General features: G+C 44.0%; 1 protein-coding gene across 8 annotated transcripts in view; it reads left to right on the top strand.

Annotated features, from left to right (window-relative positions):
- Positions 1-25099, top strand: part of IFT81 (intraflagellar transport 81) — a 203125-nt gene that overhangs the window by 91958 nt on the left and 86068 nt on the right. For 4 of the 8 annotated variants that reach the window (XM_057526620.1, XM_057526619.1, XM_057526618.1 and 1 more), the window contains exon 1: positions 23268-23343. The gene's annotated coding sequence lies outside the window, so the exon portion shown is untranslated. Of the gene's footprint in view, positions 1-3926; positions 4068-23258; positions 23344-23666; positions 23765-25099 lie in introns of those variants that run through there. The other 4 variants (XM_057526616.1, XM_007189523.2, XM_057526615.1 and 1 more) reach the window with 4 other exon arrangements.

Genomic DNA, 25099 nt, shown 5'->3' with positions numbered 1-25099 from the left:
CTGGAAGGGGCCCAAGTATAGGAGCTTCTGTCCCCATGGAGTTGGGGTTTGCCACCCTCCCAACACGTGGACATGTTCACCAACCCAGAAGCTCTCCAAGCTCCATATTTCAGGGATTTTTATGGAGGCTTCATCACGTAGGCATGATTGGTTATTAACTCAATATCCAGCCGCTCTTCCCTCCCTGGGGGATGGGGGTGGGACTGAAAGTTCCAAGCCTCTAATCATGGCTTGGTCTTCTTGGTGACCATCCCTATCCTAAACCTGTCCAGGAGCCCACCAAGAGTGGCCTCTTTAGGACAAAAGATGCTCCTATCACCCAGGAAATTCCAAGAAATTCAGGAGCTCTGTGTCAGGAATCAGGGACAAAGACCAAACATTCAAACAAAAGATGCTCCTAGCACCCCTATAACTCAGGAAATTACAAGGGTTTTAGGAGCTCTGTGTCAGGAACCAGGGCCTGAGACCTAATATATATTCTTATTATATCACAGTGACATAGTGTGACTGAGTATTTATGCCTCACCATCAAACAAGTTTAACTAAAATAGTCTCGTTCTCTTGGCCCCTGTCAAAATGACAGCATCTTCATGTCAAAGATGTTGACTGGGCTTCCCTGGTGGCGCAGTGGTTGAGAATCTGCCTGCTAATGCAGGGGACACGGGTTCGAGCCCTGGTCTGGGAGGATCCCACATGCCGCGGAGCAACCAGGCCCGTGAGCCATAATTACTGAGCCTGCGCGTCTGGAGCCTGTGCTCCGCAACAGGAGGGGCCGCGATGGTGAGAGGCCCGCGCACCGCGATGAAGAGTGGCCCCCACTTGCTGCAACTGGGGAAGGCCCTGGCACAGAAACGAGGACCCAACACAGCCATAAATAATAAAATAAAATAAATAATTTAAAAAAAAAAGATTATAATTGTCATTACTAAAAAAAAAAAAAAAAGATGTTGACTTACTTCCACACTTTTTGTGGAGCCAGTGACGTGACATTCATCAGCATAGTCTCAGTCTAGCTCAAGAGTTCCAAGCCAAATGGAGAAGCCAGTGGAATGGATAGGAACTGGGATCAGGCCACCAGGCTGGATCTGGACGCATGGAGATGGTGGCGTGGAATAGAGCAGGTACAGCAAACAGGAAGTGAGGACCCTAGCTGAGGGCAGGCCAGCAGGCTGAGCTCAGGGTCTCTGGAGGCCCCAGGAAGAGGAGGTGGGGAGAGCACCCTAGTTCTCTTCTGATGGAAGAGGGAGGGCGTGGTGGGAGAGTCCATGATTTGAAGACCTCTGTATGCCTCCCTGCCCATTTCATTGCTCTTATCAAAACTCTCACTGTCCATTTTATCCAGTCAAACTTAATTTCCCTTGTCTGTCTCTTTTTCATTCCCACCCCCATTTCCCTTATGCCTGAACAGCCTCCTACTTACCATCTGCCTGCCCAGGAGCTTGCCTTCCTTTACAACTGCACCTACCACTTAGTTTCTCCAATTAAGTGAAAGTTGAATAATTATACTTCTTTTCCCAAAGCACACCTCTTAAATCCCAAATGTCCCTGTGTTGCCGTACATGATGAAAGGTCTCTGACTGACTGACTTTCTTTAAAGGAATTACATGAGATTACTCATTAAAAGCACCATGGCTGGTACATAATAGTGTTCAGCGAATTGCAGCTTTTCATTAATAGTGATATGTTATTAATTATAGTACCAATAATAATAAGAGGATATAAGCTCCTAGAAGACAAGGAGAGTGGTTGCTCTATGCCCAGGTTCAATAACCCAATATTCAAAGATTGAATTTTAGCAGAGATTATAAATTTTTCTGCCATGCCTAGCTTCATCTAGCTCAACCTGAAATCAGCAGGCCTTCATGTCCCTAACCAGGGCTGATTGGACCAGGATGGGCAACTGCCAAGCAGAGTCAGCACAGTGGCTGGCCAGTGACCAATTGGGATCTCTCTATGAAGAATACAAATTAAGGGGCTTCCCTGGTGGCGCAGTGGTTAAGAATCCACCTGCCAATGCAGGGGACACGGGTTGGAGCCCTGGTGCAGGAAGATCCCACATGCCGCGGAGCAGCTAAGCCCGTGAGCCACAACTACTGAGCCCGCGTGCCACAGCTACTGAAGCCCACACACCTAGAGCCTGTGCTCCGCAACAGGAGAAGCCACCGCAATGAGAAGCCCACGCACCACAACAAAGAGTAGCCCCCACTCGCCACAGCTAGAGAAAGCCTGCTTGCAGCAACAAAGACCCAACGCAGCCACAATAAATAAATAAGTTAACTTTTTTTAAAAAAGAATATAAATTAAGGGACTTCCCTGGTGGTCCAGTGGTTACTAAGACTCCACGCTCCCAATGCAGGGGACCCCGGTTCAATCCCTGGTCAGGGAACTAGATCCCACAGGCCACAACTAAGTGTTCACACACCGCAACTAAAGATCCCGTGTGCCACAATTAAAGATCCCACATGCCACGACTAAAAGATCCCTCATGCCGCAGCTAAGACCTGGTGCAGCCAAATAAATAAATAAATATTTTTTAAAAAAAGAATATAAATTAAGAGACAAAGGCATTAAGGGATCAAGTAAAAGGAAGAGCTCTAGGGTAAAAGTCCTCCAGCTCTAACTGATGTGATCCCTGGAATCACTCTGATTCTTGCCCTTGCTAAGGCTATAACTTTTCTAGGAGATTCCATGAGAACTATGTCTTTAATATGAAAATCATTTTCTGGAGCTAATTTGAATAGGTGGTTCTGAGCATATATCACAACTCTGCCACTTCTACATGATTTGAAGAAAGTTATTTAACCTCCCTGAGCCTCATTTTCCCCATCTGTAAAAGGGGATGGTAATACCTACTTTATGGTGTCCTGGTGATTAAATGAGGTAGTGCACTCTCATACTAGCATTTATCAAGGATGTACGTCCTTGTTTTTTTTCCCTTCTCTGCCCAAAGTTCATTGGAAATGTCCAGATACAGGCACTATATCAGTTAGGATACAGAGCTCAACTGCATGCAATAGAGACCCCAAATAACAGTAGCCTAAATAAGGTAGAAATTGATTTCTTTCTCACATGCAGTCTGGATGAAAATGGTCCAGGACTGGTATGGCGGCTCTGAGCAATGAATCCATCAGGGACCCATCTCTAGGGTGTTGCCCTCATCAGCATGGTCAAAACTGGCTCCCCATCAGGATCAAATTCCAAATAGAAGGATGGAAGAAGGAGGAAAGGAGAAAGAAAGGGCATGTTCCTCCCTTCAAGGGCGTGGCCTGTCACTGCCACTTGTAGCTCATTGGTCAGAACTTAGTCACGTGGCCACACCTACCTGCAACAGGAGGTAGGAAATGTAGTCCTTATTCTGTTTGACCATGTTGCTTGCTTAAAATCGGATCAGGAGTTTTCTTACTTTTATTGAGAAAGGAGAATGGATATTGAAGGACAACCAAGAGTTCCTGCCACTGGTACCAATGGAATGGTCCTTTGACCTGGAGCTGAATGAGTAGCCTCTCCCGTATGTGGAAGGAAATCTTTGTGTTCATAGGGGACCTGGACAGCTATAAGGCATGTAATACGGCCCAGCCTGGGAAGAGATCTATAGAAAATTTATTTGCCCAGGTAAATAATGACCTATTTGTGTTTTTCCCAAGGGACTGGGCCCTATCTTGGCACTGATGGGGGTGTCTGAAAGTCAAAGTCTTGGGTGTGGAGTATTGGAGTCTCCAATCAGTTCCTAGGCTGTGTCCTGTAGGAATGTTCTGGGTTCCTTAGGTGATATCAAAGCTCACAGACTCCACAAGATCCAAAAAGTCTTCCCTGATCTGCCAGCTAAAAGAGGTTGCTCTCTCCTTTGAACCCCCATCATACCTGGAGTAGACATCTGTTGGTTTTGTTGTCTGACCTTATTTTCTCTTCTGGTTTTCCTTTGACAGAACCGTGCCTTCTACATTCTCAGATGATTCGGTTCAGGTCAAGCTGTCCCCACCCACAGGCCCCAGGGGTGGATCCAGGACCAGTCTGAGACACTTTGTCATTGCTACTGTGCTCTGTTCAAGAGTGGACATGTGAGTCAGGTCAGTCTGATATGTCTTGGAACTTTGGTTAAAATTACTGAAACAGTGGTGCTCTCTTTATGCTGGAGTTGCTAAGCTGGTAGGCTATAGGCCTAAAATTATTGGCAGCCATTTGCCAGCAAGGAATGAAATCAACTCAGAGAAATCCAGAGGGAAATGATGGAGGGATTCCTGATGACATTATTTGAACATCTGGATCAAACCATGCCAGAAGGCCTGACTAGTTTCAGGAGCCAGTAACTTCCCTTTTCTGCTTAAGCCAGTTGAAGCAGACCCTCTTATCACTTTGAACCAAAAGAGTCTTGACTAGTAGAGCCTTTATGTGTACCTTCATAATATGGCTTATCACTTTGAACCTGAGGTTGCAATTATTTCTGAACACATCTCATGTCTCCTCAAGTAGCTTGAAACCAGAATGCCACCTAGGTACCGGGCACAACCCACATTTTCAGGGAATGCTTGGTGAATGAATGAATGGATTGACGGATAGACCAATGGACTGGTGGATGGATGAATAATGGAAAGAAGTAAAATAGTACATGTCCCTCCTGAGCATCAGGCCCCAAAATAGGAGCCTGTGCTACTCCAGACCTTTCTTACAATCCTTTCCCCATCCTTTTGTTTATTAATTTAGACAACAAATGTTTACTGAACACCTACTATGTGCAAGGCTCTGTGCCAGGAGCTGGGAATATGTAGTGTGGTGGTGAAAAGCTCGTGCTTTGGAATCATACAGAACTGGATTTGAACCCCAGCTGTGCCTATTACTCTCACTGTGGCCTTGGACAAGTTGATTAACTCCTCTGAACCTCAATTTCTTCATCTGTAAAATGGACATTGATGGCATCTTCTTCGTAGGGTGGTTGTGAGAGTAATCGAGATAAGGGACTTAAAAGTGTTGAATGGTGCAGGTTCATAATAATTATTATTATAATAAAGTTAACACTATATGCCCTTTACAAATGTTAGCTGTTATGCTCTCCCTTTCCAATTTAACGAGCAAAAGAAAGAATATATACATATATGTATATGTAAAAATCGGTGACTGAAAGAATATATACATATATGTATACGTATATATAGAGAGAGAGAAACAGACAGAGACAGACAAAGAGACAGAAACAGAGAATGACAGAGAGACAGAGACAGAGAGATAGAGAAAGAAAGAGACAGAGACACAGAAAGAAATAGACAGAGAGAGACAGAAAGAGACAGAGAGGAAAGATCGAACAGCAAAAATAATTTTAAATGTGCTTTTCTTCTCTCTGATAATTGTGGTTTATCTGGGTTTGGGGAAAAAATACTCATCTAAACCAGTGGTTCATTACAGGGGTGATTGTTCACCCCCAGGGGACATTTGGCAATGTCTGGAGACATTTTTCGTTGTCATGATTGAGGGAGTGCTACTGGCATCTAATGGCCAGGGGTGCTGCTAAACATCCAACAATACACAGATCAACGCCCACAGCAAAGAACTGTCTGGTCTAAAATGTCAACAGTGCCAAGGCTGAGAAACTCTGGTCTATACCGTGTTGGTGCCTTGGCTGTAAATTCAATTGTAAACTGAAATCAAGGGCCATAATGTAAGACCCATGGTAGGTGCTCAATGAATGTTTGATAACCACCTAAGTGAATGAATGATCAAATGAATGATTATATCTTACATTTGTAATTTGGCCAAGTGCCTGGTATACGGCTGTGTCAGAATGGCTGTTCATAAATGGTTATTGACTCGTTCCTGTAAATGTCCCTCCTGAAGAGCCACCTGTGCAGCAGCTGGGAATGGTGTCCTCCTGGCTGGGGGACAAGATGGCCTCACGGCATCCGTCTGGGGTTACAATCAGTTGCTGTGGGCAGCCACTAGGCGGCAGAGCAGACGGTGTTTCTCCACATAGTGATGGACTCATTGTCCTCTCTCCTGCCCCTCTTCTCTCAGACTCTCTGCAGAGAAGGCTTTAAAGAGCTGAGCTGAGAGCCTATGGATTTAGCTCTTTAGGAAAAGGTGGAAAAAATGAGCCCAGACTGAAGATTACTGTTAATTTGCTTGAGGATCAAGAGCCCGTTAGAATTAGAGAGGGGGTTGGGTTGGTGGGGCGGGACTCTGGTTCATCACCACACTTTTTCTAATTCATTTATGCAACAAATATTTACAGAATGCCAGGGACTCTTTGGGGTGAGATAACTAAAGAGATCAAAATCCCTACCCTCTTGGTGTTTATATTCTAAAGAAACAGGATGAACAATAGATACTAATATATAGTATGTGAAAGGGCCATGTGCTCTATCGAGAAAAATCAAACAAAGAAGGAAGATAAGATGTGCTTAGGGTTGAACTTTTTGGTAAAATTGAGGTGAGCTTCACATAACATAAAATTAACCATTTTAAAGTATAGAATTCAATGGCATTTAGTACATTCTCAGTGTTGTGCAACCACCATCTCTATCTAGTTCCAAAACATTTTCATCACCCCAAAAGGAAAACCCTTACCCACTAAGCAGTCATTCTCCATTCCCTCCTCCCCCGCTGCCCCTGGCAACTGTCAATCTACCTTCTGTCTCTATGGATTTACCAGCCCCTGGTAACCACTAATTTTCTTTCTGTCTTCATGGATTTACCTATTATGGACATTTCGCATAAATGGAATCATACACTACGTGGTCTTTAGTGACTGGCTTCTTTCATTTAGTGTAATGTTTTCAAGGTTCATCCATGTTTTAGAGTGTATCAGTAGCTCATTCCGTTTTGTGGCCGAGTAATATTCCATTGTATGGCTATATCACATTCTTTTTTAATTAATTAATTTATTTGTTTTTATTTTTGGCTGCGTTGGGTCTTCGTTGCTGTGTGTGGGCTTTCTCTAGTTGCGGCGAGCGGGGGCTACTCTTCGTTGCAGTGCGTGGGCTTCTCATTGCGGTGGCTTCTCTTGTTGCAGAGCACAGGTTCTAGGGCACGTGGGCTTCAGTAGTTGTGGCTCGTGGGCTCTAGAGCTCAGGCTCAGTAGTTGTGGTGCACGGGTTTAGTTGCTCCGCGGCATGTGGGATCTTCCCGGACCAGGGCTCGAACCTGTGTCCCCTGCATTGGCAGGCAGATTCTTAACCACTGCGCCACCAGGGAAGTCCCAGAAGATGATTTTTAAGTGAAGACCTTAGGAGGGTGAGAGAGCAAGCCACCAGGATGTCTGGGAAGAGCACTGCACACAGAGGGAACAGTGAGTGCAAAGGCCCTGAGGCAAGTCATTTTCACTTGTCTTTAACTCTATTTTCCTGTCTGCTAATGGGGAAGAATAAGACCATGAAGAGAATATCACATAGAATATTGGCAAATTATCAACACCTGGGCTCGCCCACATACTTGAGCAAGATACAGTTGACCCTTCAACAACACAGGGGTTAGGGACATCGACCGTCCTCATAGCTGAAAATCCGAGTATATACGGAGTCAACCCTCCATATCTGTGGTTTGTCCACATCTGCAGATTCAATCAACTATGCATCATGAAGTACTGTAGTATTTACTACTGAAAAAAATCTTTGTGGAAGTGCATCAAGGCAGTTCAAACCCATGTTTATCAACGGTCAACTGTACTTCTCACAGCTTCAATCTGCTCATCTGTAAAATAGGGATAATAATTGCTATCTACCTCGCAGTGTTCTCTCAAGAATTAAATTAAATATATACCCAGCCAGGGCCTGGCACATAGTAGGGCTCAGAAATGTGTTTGACCATAATTCAAAAAGACACATGCACCCTAATGTTCACTGCAGCACTATTTACAATAGCCAGGTCATGGAAGCAACCTAAATGCCCACCAACAGACAAATGGATAAAGAAGATGTGGTACATATATACAATGGAATATTACTCAGCCATAAAAAGGAACAAAATTGAGTCATTTGTTGAGACGTGGATGGATCTAGAGACTGTCATACAGAGTGAAGTAAGTCAGAAAGAGAAAAACAAATATCGTATATTAACGCATGTATGTGGAACCTAGAAAAATGGTACAGATGAACCGGTTTGCAGGGCAGAAGTTGAGACACAGATGTAGAGAACAAACGTATGGACACCAATGGGGAAAACCGCGGTGGGGTGGGGATGGTGGTGTGATGAATTGGGCGATTGGTATTGACATGTATACACTGATGTGTATAGAATTGATGACTGATTAAAAAAAAAAGAAAATTAATTAACATTAACATTACATTATAAAATAATTTTTTAAAAAAACAAAAATACCCCCACAAGATTACCTTTAATCATGTCTTCAACACAAGTTGCCGTGATGTTTTGCTTTGTTTTGTTTTTTGGTGGCAGGTAGAATGTGGGCTTTGGGGTCTCAGGTGAGAGTTGAGATCCTGGTTCCTGTGCTTACTTGCTGTTGGACCTTGGGCAAGAGTCTTAATCTCTTTGAGCTTTAGTTTCCTGGCCTACCTTATAAAGCAGTTTTAAGGATCTGAGATCATTTTTGTGAAGCACCCAGCACCCAACAGGACTCTTAGCCTCAGAGCCGATGGTGGCCACCTTGGTATGAAGAAAGGATGGGAAGTCCAAGCAATTTGGGTGGTGAGGGAAGAACAGGAGAGAAAAGTCCCAATCAGACCATCTAGAAAAGCTCGTGAGAACTTAGCAAGAGTGAAGCCATAATGAGTTTCCAACTCTCATTTTTCTCCCTTTGGAAAAAGCTAAGAATCAGGAGTCCCAAATGTTCTGTCCAAGGCCAGCTCCATGCCCTCGGGCAAGTCCCTTTCCCGCTCTGAGCCTCAGTTTCCTGGGGTCCCTCTCCAAGGACCCTCTCTTCTCTATATCTACCTGTGCACCGCTAATGACCAGTAGAGGGTAGCGGTGAGCCAACATTCACTGTGGAGTCCGTGCCTGCAAGTCTTGTTTGCCCTCTTGCTATCATCTGACTCGGGGCAAGAAAACTGTGGTGAAATAATGATAGTAGTATGTTTCTCTTTTTCAAAGAGCCTTATTTTATCCTCAGTGCACAGTCAGAATGAGGTCTTGCCCCAGTACACAAATGAGAAAGCAGAACCTCAGAAGCATAAGAAACTTAACAAGACTGCATATAAACAATCAACAGATAATTTTGTTCATACCACATCCTAAATTCAGAACATTCCAGTGTTAGGAACAGCATTGCTGTATGTCTTGTCTGCTTAGTACTGATAACCCATTACCTACTTTATGGTTCATGAAGTATTTTCTGATCCTCAATATCAGGGGATTCTCCTCTTGTTCTCCCCAGCTTACAGATGAGAAAACTGAGGCTTCTAGAGGTTATGCCATTTGGCTTAGCATTTTCTTAATCAGCTCCATCTTAGAGGCTGTTTGGTAGACTCCCAGAAATATTAGCTTAACTACAGAACTTGGTGTTTTGCAGCAGTTTTCATATGATGGGACATAGTGGTTTCGAATCCAGATATTGCTCCTTGTTTTGCAAAAGAAATTAAACTCCTCTCTCTGTCTCATCATGTGCACAGGTTATCAGCAATTTCATGTAGAACTGGAATAGCTTTAGATCAGCAGTGGTACTCAAAAGGGACTATTAAGTGACACACCTGTCCCTAACTCCAGATGCTGATATCTGCCCTCAACCACCCAGATTATCACTGTTTTTGATGGTCGTTTTATCTGTATGTGAGTGCAATGTCTGTAAGACATCCCTGGGTTGGTTAAGATGCTGTAACAGAAAGGCACAACTCAAATTAGCTTAAACACTTAAACATTAAGGAAAATTTTACTTCATATAACAAGTAAACTCCAAGGTGGCACGTACAACAACTCAACAAGATTAGCAGAATTATCCTGCCCAAAATGTCAATAGTACTGAGCTTGAGAAACCCTGGGTTAGACTGATCAGTGCAGGGGTTGGGACTGTAGTCTTCTTCCATGAAGCACATGGCAGTGAAGAAGAGGCAGAGGACACCACACAAAATTGGGGTTTGGAGAGTCTGAAAGAGGAAAGAGGGACTTCTTCACTAAGAAGCTTTTGGGAAGGGAATTGACGACAGTCTCTGTTATAAGCCCTGATGCTGTTAATTTAGCTCCCAGTGAGCTCTCCCTAGCTCACTGTGTGTGCCCTGCTGCTGGGAGTTAGGAGGATATATCAGAATTAACACTTGGTCCTTGCCCTCACCTTGCTTGTAGTCTAGATGTTTAAACCAGACTCACATTACTTCCTTTTCACTATTATCTTTTTTCCCTCAATTGTAGAAAATACTGAAAGGAATAAAGAAAATCCAGAATCACCCATAACCTATCAAAATAGCTACCACTAACATTTTTGTTTATTTTGTTCTAATCGTAACCCTGCTTTCTAATTATTGCAACTCATGTAAATTATCCCCTCATTCATTCATTCAACAGCTATGGAGCTGAGTGCTGGTGTGTGTGGTTCAGATTCTCACTGTACTAGGAGTTCCCAGAAGAACAATTTCATTGTAGCCCAGAATGGTTGAATGGGGGGGGGGGGGTTTGACCTGGGTCTTGAAGTCAATTTGAATGAAGAAAGAGGGTATGAGGGTGGCCTTCCCGTGAGAGGAAGGGAATGTCCCAGGAACAAGGCAGGGGAGGTGGGTGTGGAGAAGAAGACTGGTGCATATTGGGAAGGCTAGAGAAAGGAGTCAGTGGTGGGGGAAGATTCTAGGTGTAATGTAGAGATTTCTTATGAAATTGCAGGGATAATTTTAGGAAGAAGATTCCAGAAGGGCTTAAAAGGATGGCAAGCTTAAAGGTAAACTTGGATGCTACAGGCACCAGGAGATGATCTAAGTGAGTGAAGTAGGAGCAGGTACAAGAAAGAACATAGGCTTCCTGGTCTACACATTCCCCTTCAATAGGTACATGAGACAAAGGAATGTTATTCTACGAAGAACGGCAGCACAAACGTGATGATAATCAGCAACTGACAATGGCTTCCGGATCTCACATGTTAGGGAGCAGTGAGAACTGTGGCAAACAGGTCAGTGCATGTCCCATCTGAAGCAGGAAGCCTCTTCTCAGCTTTAGCCAATCTGCCACATAGTATATCCAGATTTCCAGAAATCCAGACAGTCCCAACAAATGCAATTGAGTCTCACTGGTTTTGATTGGCCTCATCCTGAAATATCTCGATTTTCAAATGTTGGTTCATTCTGCTGGTTTGTTTGTTTAGCGCTCTGTGAGCCAAACACAACTTGCCTATCTGTCAGACTTAGCCCTGGGGATGCTAGTCTGTTGTCCCTTGGGTAGATGCCAAGATGAATCTTAGTTGGAAGGATGAGAGGGTGGCTAGCAGGGAGATGTCCTTACAAAACCAAAGGATGGGCGGAAAGTTTGTGCAGGAGGACCTCCATCTTCTGAAAAGCAATTCCATGAACATTCATTCAATCCTCACATCAACCCTATGAGATAAAGCAGGTTAATTCCATTACATGCATGGGGAAACTGAGGCTCAGAGAGTGCCCACATTCACAAACTACAAACTAGACCCTCAAGACTGCACTCTTTACCTCCTTGCTGATGGTACCCAAGTTAGAGCTGACTTCAAATTTCACTAAGAAGTTCAAGACATTGCAAGGAAAATGAACCCTTTTGCTTAAAGGATGCCAACCTGGCTTTTTTGCCCACTGCACCTCCAGTGCCTTTATCTCCTTGTCTTAAGGTGAATGTAACTACTGGGCAGCACTTCTCTGATGATGTGGCAGCCATGGATGGAGTGCACCACTCAGAACTCCTTCCTGAGTGTCTGCCTCGAAGAGCATGGTTGACTGACAGCACTAGTTCCCACCCCTCTGGATCCACCAAGTTCACGCCAAGGCCATACCTCCCCGGGCTGCTCCCAGCCAATGACAGAGCACACTGGGAGTGCTAGTGAAGCCCCACTGCTGCCCGACTTGGAATCCCTCTCACAGCTGACTGTGGCCGGGGAACTCCCGTTCAGCATGGCCAAAACTTTCTTAGAACTGTGCTGCTGTCCAAGGCTCTTCCTACCCAATCCTTCTGTCCCCCTCTCCTTCCAAGGTATCAGACCAGCATCACAGTCTGAACAGTCTCTTGCCTATTCTCACTCCCTTGCCCTTTATCCCTCATGGGCATAAATAAATAAATCCTCAGTAAATCTGCAAATCTGTCCTCGACTTGGTGTCTGCTTCTCAGAGGATCTGAACTAACACAGATGACTTCCATTTTGTGAAATGAGCTAGTGAGGTCTACAATCATCCAAACCCAGAGTCATCTGTTGTCAAGGAAACAGGTTTTCACACTGTAATGGTTAGGCCCATGGGCTTTGGAATCAAAATGATGGAGGTGTGAGCCCTACTTGTCAGTGGTATGACCTTAAGGAGGTTTTATAACCCATCCTACTTCCTCATCTGTTGAAAAAAGTGATTCTCAACCAGAAGCGATTTTGTCCCCCAGGGACATTTGGCAATGTCTAGAGGCATTTTTTGATTGTTACAACTGGAGGAACTGGGGGTGTTTGTTATTGCTACTGATACCTGGTGGGTGGAGACCAGGGATATTGCAAAATAGCCTACAGTGCACAGAGCAGCCCCCCAACACACACACACACACACACACACACACAAACACACACACACATACAGAGCACAGAATGATCCAACCCAAAATGTCTGTAACGCTGAAGCTGAAAAACCCCGTATAAAATGGAGATGGTAATGGTAGCTAACTCAAAAAGCTGTTGTGAGGATCCAGGGGGATCACTTGTTCAATATCTGTCATTTCTACTCCCCCACGCCCTTATAAACTCCACAAGGGCAGGGACCAGATGATTCTAGGTCAACATTCAGTATCACCAATGACTAGAACATGGAAGTACTAAGTAAATTATTATGAACTGAAACATTTACCAGATGAGTGCAAATCAACACATGGTAACTATTATTATTATTATTACGACTATTATCATCATCATCATCATCAACACTGTCTTTCCAGACCCTGGCTCAGTGCATGGGGTATAATTGGTCCTCAATATTTGCTGAATGAATGAATGAATGTGAAATGAAGGGGTATTTACTCATTAACAACAAATCTATGTGCTTTGGAGAGATATTGGAAACTCCTGGGAAACAGGCCCCGTCTTTTTTTTTTTTTTTTTGCCAAGAGGAATTTTGTTCGTCAAAGAAATGACTTGAGAGGATTGAGACCTCGGCCAGCCAGAGTCGGGGGCCTGATTGAACGTCATGTAGCGTTTAGGACGCAAATCTTGCTTGGCCTAGGCTAAAAAGGAAAATGGGCCAGGTTTTGTGCGAACTCGCTGTGAAACAAGAGCTGTTTTCAGGGCCCAGGAACACTCTCTGTCCCATGTTTAATTTCTTCCATCTGTCTGGTATCTGACCTCTGCTGCCCTCTAAGCCATTGCCACACATTGTCTGCGCACGTTCCCATATAAGGTGATCTCTCTCTCTCTTTCTCTTCCTCTCTTCCCCTCTCCCTCTCTTTCTCAGGGTTGGACTGCAGCAGCACTTCCTCCACCCTGCTCTCCCTCTCTCGGCCTTCCCTGGCAGGCTCTGCTGTGAGGATGGATGGCTGGAGAGCGGGAAGGGGCAGGGGGCTGCCAAAGAATGTGGCAGGTTTATTTTTGTTCGGGCTGCATTCTTTGCCAGGCCTGCAGGCCCCAGCCACTTGGGGATGTCACATGCCGATAAGACAGTCGGGGGTGACTGAGACCTGTGGCTCAAATCTGCAACACCCCAGGTGTGAGACGTCATCACGGAGTGGGGGGTGGGGCAGGGAGTGGGGAAGGCAGGGACCCTGAGGTCATGGGACTCGCCTATTCCCACTACCTTGTGCCTGATTCCCAGAAAGATGTCTGATCCTTCAGAGAAGCAATTGCAGGAATTGAGATCTGTAACCACTTAGACCCATCTCTGGGCAAAACCCAACATCTGCAGCAGGGTAGAGAAGCGCCAGGTATCAGGGTGAAATTATTAGCTATGTGACCTTGGGTAAATTGACTGAGTCCTCTGACTCTCAGTTTCCTTATCTGTCAAAATAACATCAACAAATCTACTCAATACTATTCTAGTATCTGAGTCTAATGTAAACTCTGTGGCAGCAATTATTGTCTATTTTGTTCACTGTTGTCTCACCAGCACACAGTAGGAGCTCAAATGTGTTAAACAAATTAAATGAGATAATTCTTTTAAGTGCTCAGCACCTAATAAATAATAACTCTTACTACCTATTCAACAACAACAGATGTTTATTAAGCACCAATTGGGTGCCAGGCCCTGATAGGTGCTGGGGATATAGCAGTGAACAAGACAGACAAGCCCTCAGAGAGCTTATATTCTCATGGGGGAGATATAATAAAGTAAATTAAGTTCTGAGAGTACTAAGTGCTATGGAAGATATTAAAAAAGGGATGTGGAAGAAGTGTGTTTTTTAAACCTTTTGACTGTGACTCACAGTAAGAGATATGCTTATTGTGTGACCCAGTGAACACCCATGCATGTTCATTAAGCTGAAATGAAACTTTCACAGAACAGTTGTGGTAGATTGTCTGTGAAGATATCTGCCAGCAATTTGGCAAGCATCATTCCTGGTATGCACATGCCACTCCCCAGTCAAGAGGTAGAGTCTAGGGAATTCCCCTGGCAGTCCAGTGGTTAGGACTCTGCACCCGAGAGGGTCTTATGACTTGCTTTGACCAATGGAAATGATCACTGTACTTGTTCTGGGCCTCAGCTTTAAGAGGCCTGGTGGCTTTCACTTTTATGCCCTTAGTACCCAGCTGCCATGTAAAGAAGCTCAGGTTAGACCACTGAGTGATGAGAGACCACAAGGAGAAAGAGAGAGTCCACACGAGGGAGAAATGGCAGCCAGCACTGAGGCCCCAGAAAGGAGGGACGCCATCTTGGATGTTCCAGCCCCAGGCAAGCTCCCAGCCTAACTTAGTCACGTGGTGACCCAGGTGATACCACATGGAGCAGAAGACCTGCCCAGCTGAGCTCACCCACAGACTTGTGGGGGGAAAGGGTTTTTTTTAAAAAAATCTTTATTTATTTATTTATTTATGTAGGCTGCATTGGGTTTTCGTTGCTGCGCGTGGGCTTTCTCTAGTTGTGGCCAGCGGGGGCTACTCTTCGTTGTGGTGTGCAGGCTTCCTTCTCATTGAAGTGGGAGGTGACTTCACTTGTTGCAGAGAACGGGCTTCAGTAGTTGTAGCACACGGGCTCGGTAGTTGTGGCTCGCGGGCTCTAGAGCGCAGGCTCAATAGTTGTGGTGCACGGGCTTAGCTGCTCCGCGGCATGTGGGATCTTCCCGTTCCAGGGCTCGAACCTGTGTCCCCTGCTTTGGCAGGCAGATTCTTAACCACTGTACCACAAGGGAAGTCCCAAAAGGTATTGTTTTTAAGCCAATAAATTTGTAGTGGTTTGAATGCAGCAAAAATATTTCTGACAAAGAAATATTTACCCTTATTCTGTGTGATATTTTCTATTCTACTTAATTTCAGTTTTTAAAAATGTTACTCAAGATTTACATTAAACTGATTTAATGATTAAACTGATTTCAGTACCCACTAATGGGCCATAACAGACAGTCTGCAAAGCACAATGATGGAGAATGACTGGTAGGTGTATTGCTTTAAGTAACAGCGTCAGGAAAGACCTCCTGACCTCCTCAGATGTTAGATGAGAAGCTAACATCTGAGCTGTGACCTGGATGAGGAGGCGGAGGTGAAGATCTGGGGAAAGAGCAGCCAGGTAGAAGGAACAGCAGTGCAAAGGTCTTGAGGCCGGGATGCGTTTGTTGTGTCTGAGCAACTGAATGGAAACCAGTGGTCAGAGGAGTAGAGAGAGAAGGGAAACCTAGAATGAAATCAGACCTTATACCGTGCAGCTCCTGGGACTTCCGCCATAGGGAGCAAACACAGCTTGGAAGACGGGGTGACCTCCTAAGGGCCTGACTGCCCATCATTTTTTTTTTTAATTGAGGTGAGATTCATATAACATAAAATTAACCTTTTTAAAGGGAAAATTCAGTGGCATTTGGTACATTCACAGTATTGTGCAACCACTACCTCTGTCTATTTCCAGGTTTCCATCGTCCCCAAAGAAAATCTCATACCCATGAAGACTTTGCTCCACATTCTCCCACCCCCCCACCCCCCGAGCCCCTGGCAATCACCAGCTTGCATTCTGTCCTGTGGATTTGGCTTTTCTAGATATTTCATATAAATGGAATCATACAATATGTGGCCTTTTGTGTCTGGCTTCTTTCACTTAAAGTGTTTTCAAGGTTCATCCCTGTTGCAACATGTATTCGTACTTCATTTCTTTTTATGGCTGAATAATATTCTGCCGTATGTTTATACCACAAATTGTTCAGCCTTCCATCCATTTGCCCGTCATTTTGATTCTATATTCCATCTATAGCACTCTTATAGACCTTGATTTGACGTCATCATCCCAGAAGGGAGAAAAGGTCTTGACAACATGAAGAAGAAGATTTGTGCCCTGCTGCTCCTGGCCTTTTCTTGTCCCATCTCATCAACATTTTCCTGCATGATTCTGAGCTTCCTGATGTCCCAAAATGCAGCTCCACTGCTGGTTACCCTTAAATACGCCCCCTGAATTCTATAAATACACCAACACTCAGCTGGAAAAAAAAGAACTTGAAAGGCATCTGAAATGAAAATACACTTTTTTTTCCATCATCAGCCAAGTGTTATCTCTCCATCTTCTTCCTCTTTGATTCCAGGGTAAGCGCTTGGATTTCAAACCACTAGCCCTACCTGGGAAAGAACAGAGTTTCCTCAGCAAAGCCCTTGTAGGCAGAGAAAGCCAGATAGCATGTTAACCCTGGCCCTCCCACATAGAAAATCCCTCTGCCTCTCACAGAAAACCACTTTGCCTCAGCGGCCTGATTTATGGTCCTTCTTCCAGACTCTGCTGAGCCAGTTTTGAGCCAGTTTAGTGGGTTGGTGTAAATGGCTTTGGGATCAGGGAGACCTGTGTTTGAATCTTGGCTCAGACAGCTGCTAGCTATGTGACCTTGGGCCCTCTATTAACTCTCCAGGACTCAATTTCCTTAATTACAAAATGGAAAAAGCAATACTGTCCTTGCAGACCTATTGTGAAGATTAAATGAGATGACGTGGGTGTGGGCAGTGTGCAGAAATAGAATTAGACCTAACTCCACGCGATGCCTAGACCTTCAGCTGGAGAACCAGGGAAGCTTAGAGATGCCGCGGTGGTTTGAGTGGCCTCACAGGGCCTTCCTGCCCATCATTTTGACTGTATAATTCAATTTATAATTCAGTCCATCTGCCCCTCCAGATCCCCACTCTGCCATTTTCTCCCTTGGGAGGCCAGTCTGCATGGATGATCTTCAAGGGGTTGCCTGCTCCTTTGGTTCCCTGGTGGGTTTAGCCAACGGGAGGCCAGGCAGGAGATCAGAGAGTGGAAGGAGAGTGAGGTCAAGACTGGCTGTATCTAAAGGCTCCTGTTGGGTAACCTTTTCTATCCAGCTGCTGTATTGGGCTTCTGGTGCCTGTTCCCTTCTCTGGCTGCTTCAGGTTTAGGGATGCAATGGCTGCCTTTGTTGCTGGACCCTTGTTGGTTTCCCTAAACCCTGCCCACACCTTTATACATAGTCCTTTATTAAGCTCTCATCAGTTGTCCAGAATGTACCATCTTTATCCTGCCAGGAAGCTGACTGATGCAGAGGTCACCCATTTTAGTTCACAACTCAGATTTGCTAGAGGAAGTATATTATTTTATAATCAGCTGAAATCCAACTCTGAGCCCCCATCCTGTCATTACTGAGCATCTCTCCCTCACACACTTCCTGGGGGATGCCAAGTCTCTGGGTTCTTTTGCAGTGACAAGGCCTCAGAGAATCACTTGCAGTCTTCTGCTGATGGCCCATCGTGGTGATTGCTTGGTCACCCACCCATCATCCCAGGCTGCCTGGTCCTTTTAGGTCCAATGGCATTGATGCTTCCATGTCAGACCTGGGACAAGGAAAGCTTCGGCCACACTGGAAGCCACCGGACTGATGGTGTGGCCTCCTCGGGGTATTTCCGCCTTCTCAAGAGCTGCCCCAAACTTATCCACCTGTGATCCTTTCCCAATCTTCTTAGTGTCTCTCTACTCTCTTCTTACTCTAATAGGAACTTTCCTCTCCACTCCCCCCTTGAGGACAACCAGCATAAGCTCCTCTAAAGACTTCAGACCTTTACAAAAGACATAAGTACTGTTTCTAATTTCAGCCTGTAAAACTCAAGGCAATGCAAATTGCTTCAAGAGGAGGGGAAACAGAAGGAGTACACACATAAATTAACATTTTAATAAATTCTGACACATACGTGAAGTATTTAACAAAGTTCCTGACGTACAGTAAGCACTCAATAAGTGATGCTATAATTATTATTTGAGCCCAGTAAGAATGTTAGGTGCATTCTACATTTCAACCCGTAATTATAACCAAAGAACTAATATGAATTGCATATTATTTTGGCTCCTCTACATTACCCATTAATCTCACAAAATCCATTTTAAAAAACCATTTGACAAAAAATGTAGTACCAGGCACGCATTTAATAAGACCTCTGGAATCCCATCCATTCAGTTTAACTTTTCACATATTATTTACCTTTTAACCTTTTAGGAAAGCACATTCTGCTACTAAACATACTCACAAGATTAAATTGCCAGAGCAGAGACAATTTAGGATATCTGCAAAGCTCAATTTAGGTTTCTGTTTAAATTTAATTTCTTTCATCTCCAAATAACCTAGATGGCAAAGGCATTAAATGACAATTAATGGATAACGGAATAACCTACTTCTGAATTTGTTCCTATGTCTGGGTCATTTTTCCCAGTTTTAAAAGAATGAGATAAAGTGGGCAGTGTGCAGAGTAGCCCCAGATGGAATAGCATCTTGAACACTGGCATTCGCTGAATACTCATGCGGAATCCAGAAATATCTCATGGTCAGGATGAAAGGTCTAAATTTAATACCAAAAAGAGAAAATTGGCTTGGCTTCCCTGTACTCTGCACAGGAAAGTTCTTGTTTGAAAGTTCTGAAATGAGAAGGGGCTGGAGACATTAAGTTCATGGCATCCTCAGATTTTTACAGGGACTTGGAAGGTCTACTGTTATCCCAAGACCTCATTTGGCCCATGATGGAAGTCTGCATTGAAGAAAGATAATTTGTTGGAAGTAAATCAGGGAGAAGGTTCGCACTAATACACAAACTCTCCACAATAAGCAGACTCATTTCTTCCTCTTCTGGTTTTGCTTACCCAACTTTTGAGATTTAACCACCTTCCCTGACCACCTGAATGGGACATCTGTTGTTCTTGTTTGCACAGTGTCTCTACCTCTGGTAAGAAAATCCAGCCCTTTCTTTTGGGAAACCACCCTTACCCAATCAATTACTGTGTCCAGCAGAGTCATAACAATTGATTCAAGAATGATCTGACACATTTCAGACCAATGAGAATTTGCACTGGGAAATTGCTGGAACTATTGAAGCAAAGATTCTACTTTTATTGAGGATGCTATGCTTGAAGAAAGTAAGCCTCTTGCTACTAACAGCCTGTTCAGAGAAAAGTGGGGATGAGAGACAGAAAGATGGAGGGAGAAAGAAAGTTAAGAAGACATCACTGAGCTCCTGGATCAAGCCATACCTGAAGGTAGTATTTCCTTGGACTTCACAATTACATGAAATAATGACCATTCTCCTTATTTTTTTATCTAGTACTAAACTCAGTCTTGAAAAAACACTTGACCAGGAGTGATTTTTTTTCCCCTCTGAATAACCAGAGCAGAGGTTCACAACTGTGGATGGTCTTTGCAGTATCTACAGGGTTAAATAAGGGAGCTAGAAGGGGCAGCTTCCAGTTTCTCTCTCATCTCCTCCACACTCCTCCCCACCTTCTCCTCCACTGGAGGCTGGTGAACATTTTAAGGATAATACCAAATAACAGCATTTTCTTATCAGAGGGTTTTGGCTGAGAAGCAGATTGGGAATTTTAGTGCTTTGGTAGCAAGGGTAGAGTAGGTTTCAACAACAGTCTGATTTTACAACCAAAAACTGCTAAAGAATCCATATCTTAGGTCCCATAGTCTGCAACCGTGAGCACCCAAGAAGCCAAAATTAACAAGAATTGAAAGGAAAAGACAAATCCAAGAAAGGCCACCCCTCCATTTACCCATGTCCCTGATGTGCATACCCTGCTTACCTGACTTAGCTAATGGAAGTGCTTTATCCATGAGACAGTGGAGGTATGTACATGAATGTTCATAGGAGCACTGTTTATTATAGCCAAAAAGTGGAAACAATCCAAATGTCTATTAATAGATAAATGCATGAACAAAAATCCATACAATGAAATATTATTCTACCATAAAGTGGAATGAAGTACTGATATGTGCTACAACTTGGATGAACCTTGAAAATGTTACAACTAAGTGAAAGAAGCCAGACACAAAGAGCCACATATTTTACGATTCCATTTATATGAAATGTCCAGAAAAGGCAAGTCCATAAAGAAGGAAAGCAGATTAATGGTTGCCAGGGGCTGAGAAGTGGTGGTGGGTTTGCTTAATCACATTAAGCAAACTGGGAGATGATGGCTAAAGGGAATGGGGTTTCTTTTTGGGGTAATGAAAATGTTCTTGGATTAGATAGTGGTAATGGTTGCACAACTCTGTAAAGATGCTAAAAGCAACTGAATTGTATATTTTAAATGGGTGGATTGTATGTATGTGGATTATATCTTAATAAGCTATTAAAAAAAAGAGTCAGGGTAGGAGTGGGAATCTTTCAGAGAGGCTGTCTCACATGACTGAGACTTCCCTTCACCTGTTAAAAGTGTCAACTATACTTCAGCCAAGAGGCATCTTTGGGGGTTTACAAGGAAGACTCAGTAAAGCATCTAAGGAAAAAAAAGCCTTCGTGTGTGTGGCTAAACTTGGGATGTACTCAGCAATGCCTCCACTGTTGTGAAGTTGTTGCTTGATAAGTTCTTCTTGGATACCTCAATGAATCTTTTTATCTTAAATGAGTCAAGGGGTGGTTACAAGTCTTCCTTTGGTCTGTGCGTGGGCCTGATAGATAGGCAGGGACCCAACATGTGCAAGGCTGCTCGATGCCTCTCTTCTTTGCTTCAAGTTGGAATATAAGCTCCTCAGTATATGGATCCCAGGAAGCATGCAGATTGGCTTCAAATTCTTTCCTGTGTTCCAGAGCAATCACATTAAGCATAAAATCAATTCAAGTTTGAGTGCAAAGAGTAGATTCCATTGCTTACTTGAATTTACACATTCTTATAACTGTAATAGCAGCAACAGGAAGAGGAGGAACTAAAAACTACTAGAAAAGCCACTCTTATCTTTGTATAGCTGACATCTGTAGACTATAGAAGGAGCAAATCTAACCATCTCATTTTTTAAAAAAAAGGGGACAAAAAAGGTAAAATGTCCTCAGCTCTTCCAGTATCAGGCACTATTCTAATCGCTAAACCCATATCAACTCATGTAATCCTCACATCAACCCTTTTAGGAAGGTATTATTATAGCCACATTTTATAGATGAGGAAATGAAATCTCACGTGAGGCCATACAATGGCAATCCAAGATCCAAATCCAGGGAGCCAGGAGAATCTCCTAACACACCCAACAGGATCAAGTAATTATATAATCCCTTGTTTGCATCTTTTATTGTTTCTCCCAGAGTTATTCAATATTTCAAGGTTTTAAGTGTTGCCTCCTCCAACTAGTCTTGAGCATCTGTGAGCTGAGACCTGTCTTAGTTTCTCTCCAAGCGCCCTGCAGCCAGCAATGTACCCATCTTGGAATGTTCTGTTCCCTCTGCCCAAAAAACTCTCCCCTTTCTCGTTTGGCTGATTTTTACTGACCCTTAAACATCCCATTGTCCGATGGAACCTCTCCTGACAGTACAATCCCTTCAGCTCCAAATAAACTTGAGACCCTTCATCTGGACTCTCCCATCATTGGGTCCTTCTTTATAGCATTTGTCATAGTTATATTGGTGTTGCCTGTTCAGTTGTCTCTCTTCTTGCATAGACTGTCAGCTCTGTGAGGACAGGGGCCAGGTAATTCCCTGCCCTCCACTGCATCCCCAGCAGCCAGCAAAGAGCAGGGCCTACAGGAGATGCCTAATACGGAATTTTTTTTGTTTTCTCTTGCTTTATTTTGTAAGTCTGATGCTAAATCTGTAGTTGGTTTCTTCCAAGATGTTTGAGCAGGCAACTAAGTTTTCAGGGTGTGAGGAATTTCATTTTCTTTTCCTTCTCATTTCTCCATTGCCAGCTGACATCATGGAGTACAGTGGTTTCCACCCTAATAGGGGCAGTTCAAAATACCATTCATCAATTAAACTCTCCGCTGAAGCCAGTTAGTGCAGTCCCGGGATTCTCTCGGCTCCAGTCTTCCTGGCCTCCTCCGTGATCTAGACATGAAGATCTCCGCCCCCCACGCCTACCTCATAGAACGTGAACCGCATGAAAATGTAAGGAGGAATTTATTCATTTCTGCAGGTGCCTAAAAATAGACTCTCAGAAGCCAAAGAGAGCCTTAGGCCATTTCCTTTTTTTTTTTTTTTTTTTTTTTTTTAGGCTCTCAGAATATTAAAGAAATTCTGGATGAAAAAAATTAATTCCCAGTACAGGCTATGTGGCCCAATAATGTGACAAAGAAGCTGACATCTCTATGATGAATGTGCCTTCTGTTAATCTACAATTCACAGAAGAGACTACAATTGTTCCTACGTGTAACCTAATTTGGAGATACTTATGTCAAAAATCTAAATTTGAAGCCCAGGCCAAATGCTTCCTCAACCCAAATCCCACTGGCCCTGCCTCAAAGATGTCATCACCGATGTTTGGTGAAGGAAGGAGGGAAGGAAAGCAGGAAGGAGGGAAGGAGGAAAGAAAGAGCACACGAATTTAACATGGGTGAATAACGAAGAGAGTGTTTTGTAAACTGCAAACTGCAGGACGTTTGGGAAAGTTTATTGCCACGGTAACAACCCCCAACTCTCTAAGCTGTCCGCAGTGGCTCAGAACCTGTGAACCCAGTTTGCAGGTGGGCCCTTTTCCCTCCGCCTTTCGCCTCCAAAGCCTTGGCCACAGAGCGCGCGCCCGGTGCCTCGCGGAAACGCGCCGACCCTCCCGCCCCCGGAAGTGATGTGTCCACGGCCTAGCAACCGTTGCCAAGGAGCTCGTCTCTAGGAACTCACTAGAGCCCGGATGACTCCTGGGGGGGCAAGTGGTTTCGTGAGGAGAATTTGAGGTAACTTCGCCAAGCCGCGGTCGGAAGCTCCCCCAAACCCTTAAGTGGGAGAGAACTCCTTCCCCTTCCCAGTGCAGCACCTCGAGAACGGAGGGGTAGCAGCAGTTCAACCCCAACATCGGGAGTCGGCCCCTGTGGTGCCTCGCAGTGATCCGGGCGGCTCCCCCGCGGCATGAACCGCAGGGGAACCCAGAGCAGCCCTCGCGAGGGTCGGACGTTGGGTCCTCTGTCCGCTCTCGCGAGCCCCGGGGGCGGGACGGGGTGGGGGGAGATACTATTTTGGGGAATCTTGGGAGGCTGCTGGTCCAGCGCGTGTGCCAGCCTGGGACCAGGGCAGCGTCGTTTCTGTGCCGAGTTGTGCCAGATAAACGCATGTCCTGGTTTCAGTTCTTCTCCCCCACCCTCTCGGGTTCTTATGTGGGTGAGTGCTTGTGAATTAGTGTGGCGACTTTCCGCTGGAAGAGGGAGAGTGATTGCTTTTGCTAATTTTAGAGCGCAGAGCCCACTGGGCACAGACAACCTACCTGTTCAGTACATCTTTGTCTCCTGGGAACGTTTTACTCGTTTATCCAAGTATTCTGGTTTTGGCAAGGGAAAAAAAGAATATATATGTGTGTGTATATGTTACGTTTTATGTATGTGTAATTTCTACATGTATATAATTTCTAAAGAGTTAAAAATTAGTATATCCGTGTGTGAGGACTGTGACGTGGACTTATACTTAAAATACTTTCAACAGTGGAAAATTTGCATCTCCAGTGTGGATTTTTATTTAATTTATGTAAAGGTTTTCCTTTTATAGCTTAAAGGAAACCTCAAAATTTTAAACCACATTGGTTATCTTTTCTACCGTCTTTTGGCTTATTTTTCAAAAATAATAATCATTTACTCATAATTTTATCATACTTATGAGGAAATGATAATATTTTTACATTTCAATGTTAGTTCTAAGTATCTAGCTCCACCCACCCACTTTAAAAAACCTATTTCAGAGCAAGGTGCATGCAGCTCCAATGAATGTCTTAAATAAAATAGCATCTCTTCATTTCATGGTTAGGAACTATTAGGGAGCACTGAAGTATTTTTGTCTTTATTTCTTTTTTTAGTAGTTCATTTTTTAATTCATTTTTAAAAATAGCTACTCTAAAAAATTGCCTGTCTGCAAATTTCTACCACTTTTCCCCATACTAAACAAGTGATATCTGTGTGCAAGAAACACTAATAGCCTTGATTAAGCTGTTTCAGCAGTTAAATAATCAGGTAATCAATTTTTTAAAAAGTTATGATCTTCCTCACTGCCACTCTATTTAGGCTTATGCTTATTTTCTGGCCTTGGGCCTGTGAACAAATTCAGTCTAGTGGAAGAAGTCACTGTTTTAGATGCAGTGGATATTCAGAGATAGAATTAGGCACAGATATGTCCTCATGGAATTTACAGTTTAGTAGAGAAGAGAAACTGTAAGTAACTAGTACAAAATAGAAAAGTAACTCCAGGAGAGCAGTGCAGATAAAGTGGTCAGCTTGGAGGGCAAATGCTGCTATTCTGATGCAGAACTGGGGGATAGCTTGAGAAAGATTTCCTAGAGGAACTTGGATTTGGAGGGCAGGGCTTGAAACACGGTTAGGATTTGCACCTCTGGAGACGGGGGAAAGGGAGAACAGTCCTAGGCAGAAAAAACAGCATTAACTGAAGGCAGAGATGGAAAAGTTATTTAGGGAGCAGTGCTTATTTCAGTCAGCTGAAGTTTGAAAGGGT

This window comes from Balaenoptera acutorostrata, chromosome 13 (assembly GCF_949987535.1).
Source record: "Balaenoptera acutorostrata chromosome 13, mBalAcu1.1, whole genome shotgun sequence".
Lineage (NCBI taxonomy): Eukaryota > Metazoa > Chordata > Mammalia > Artiodactyla > Balaenopteridae > Balaenoptera > Balaenoptera acutorostrata.
The sequence above is the reverse complement of the archived record's forward strand: the minus strand, read 5'-3'. Positions and strand labels throughout refer to the sequence as shown.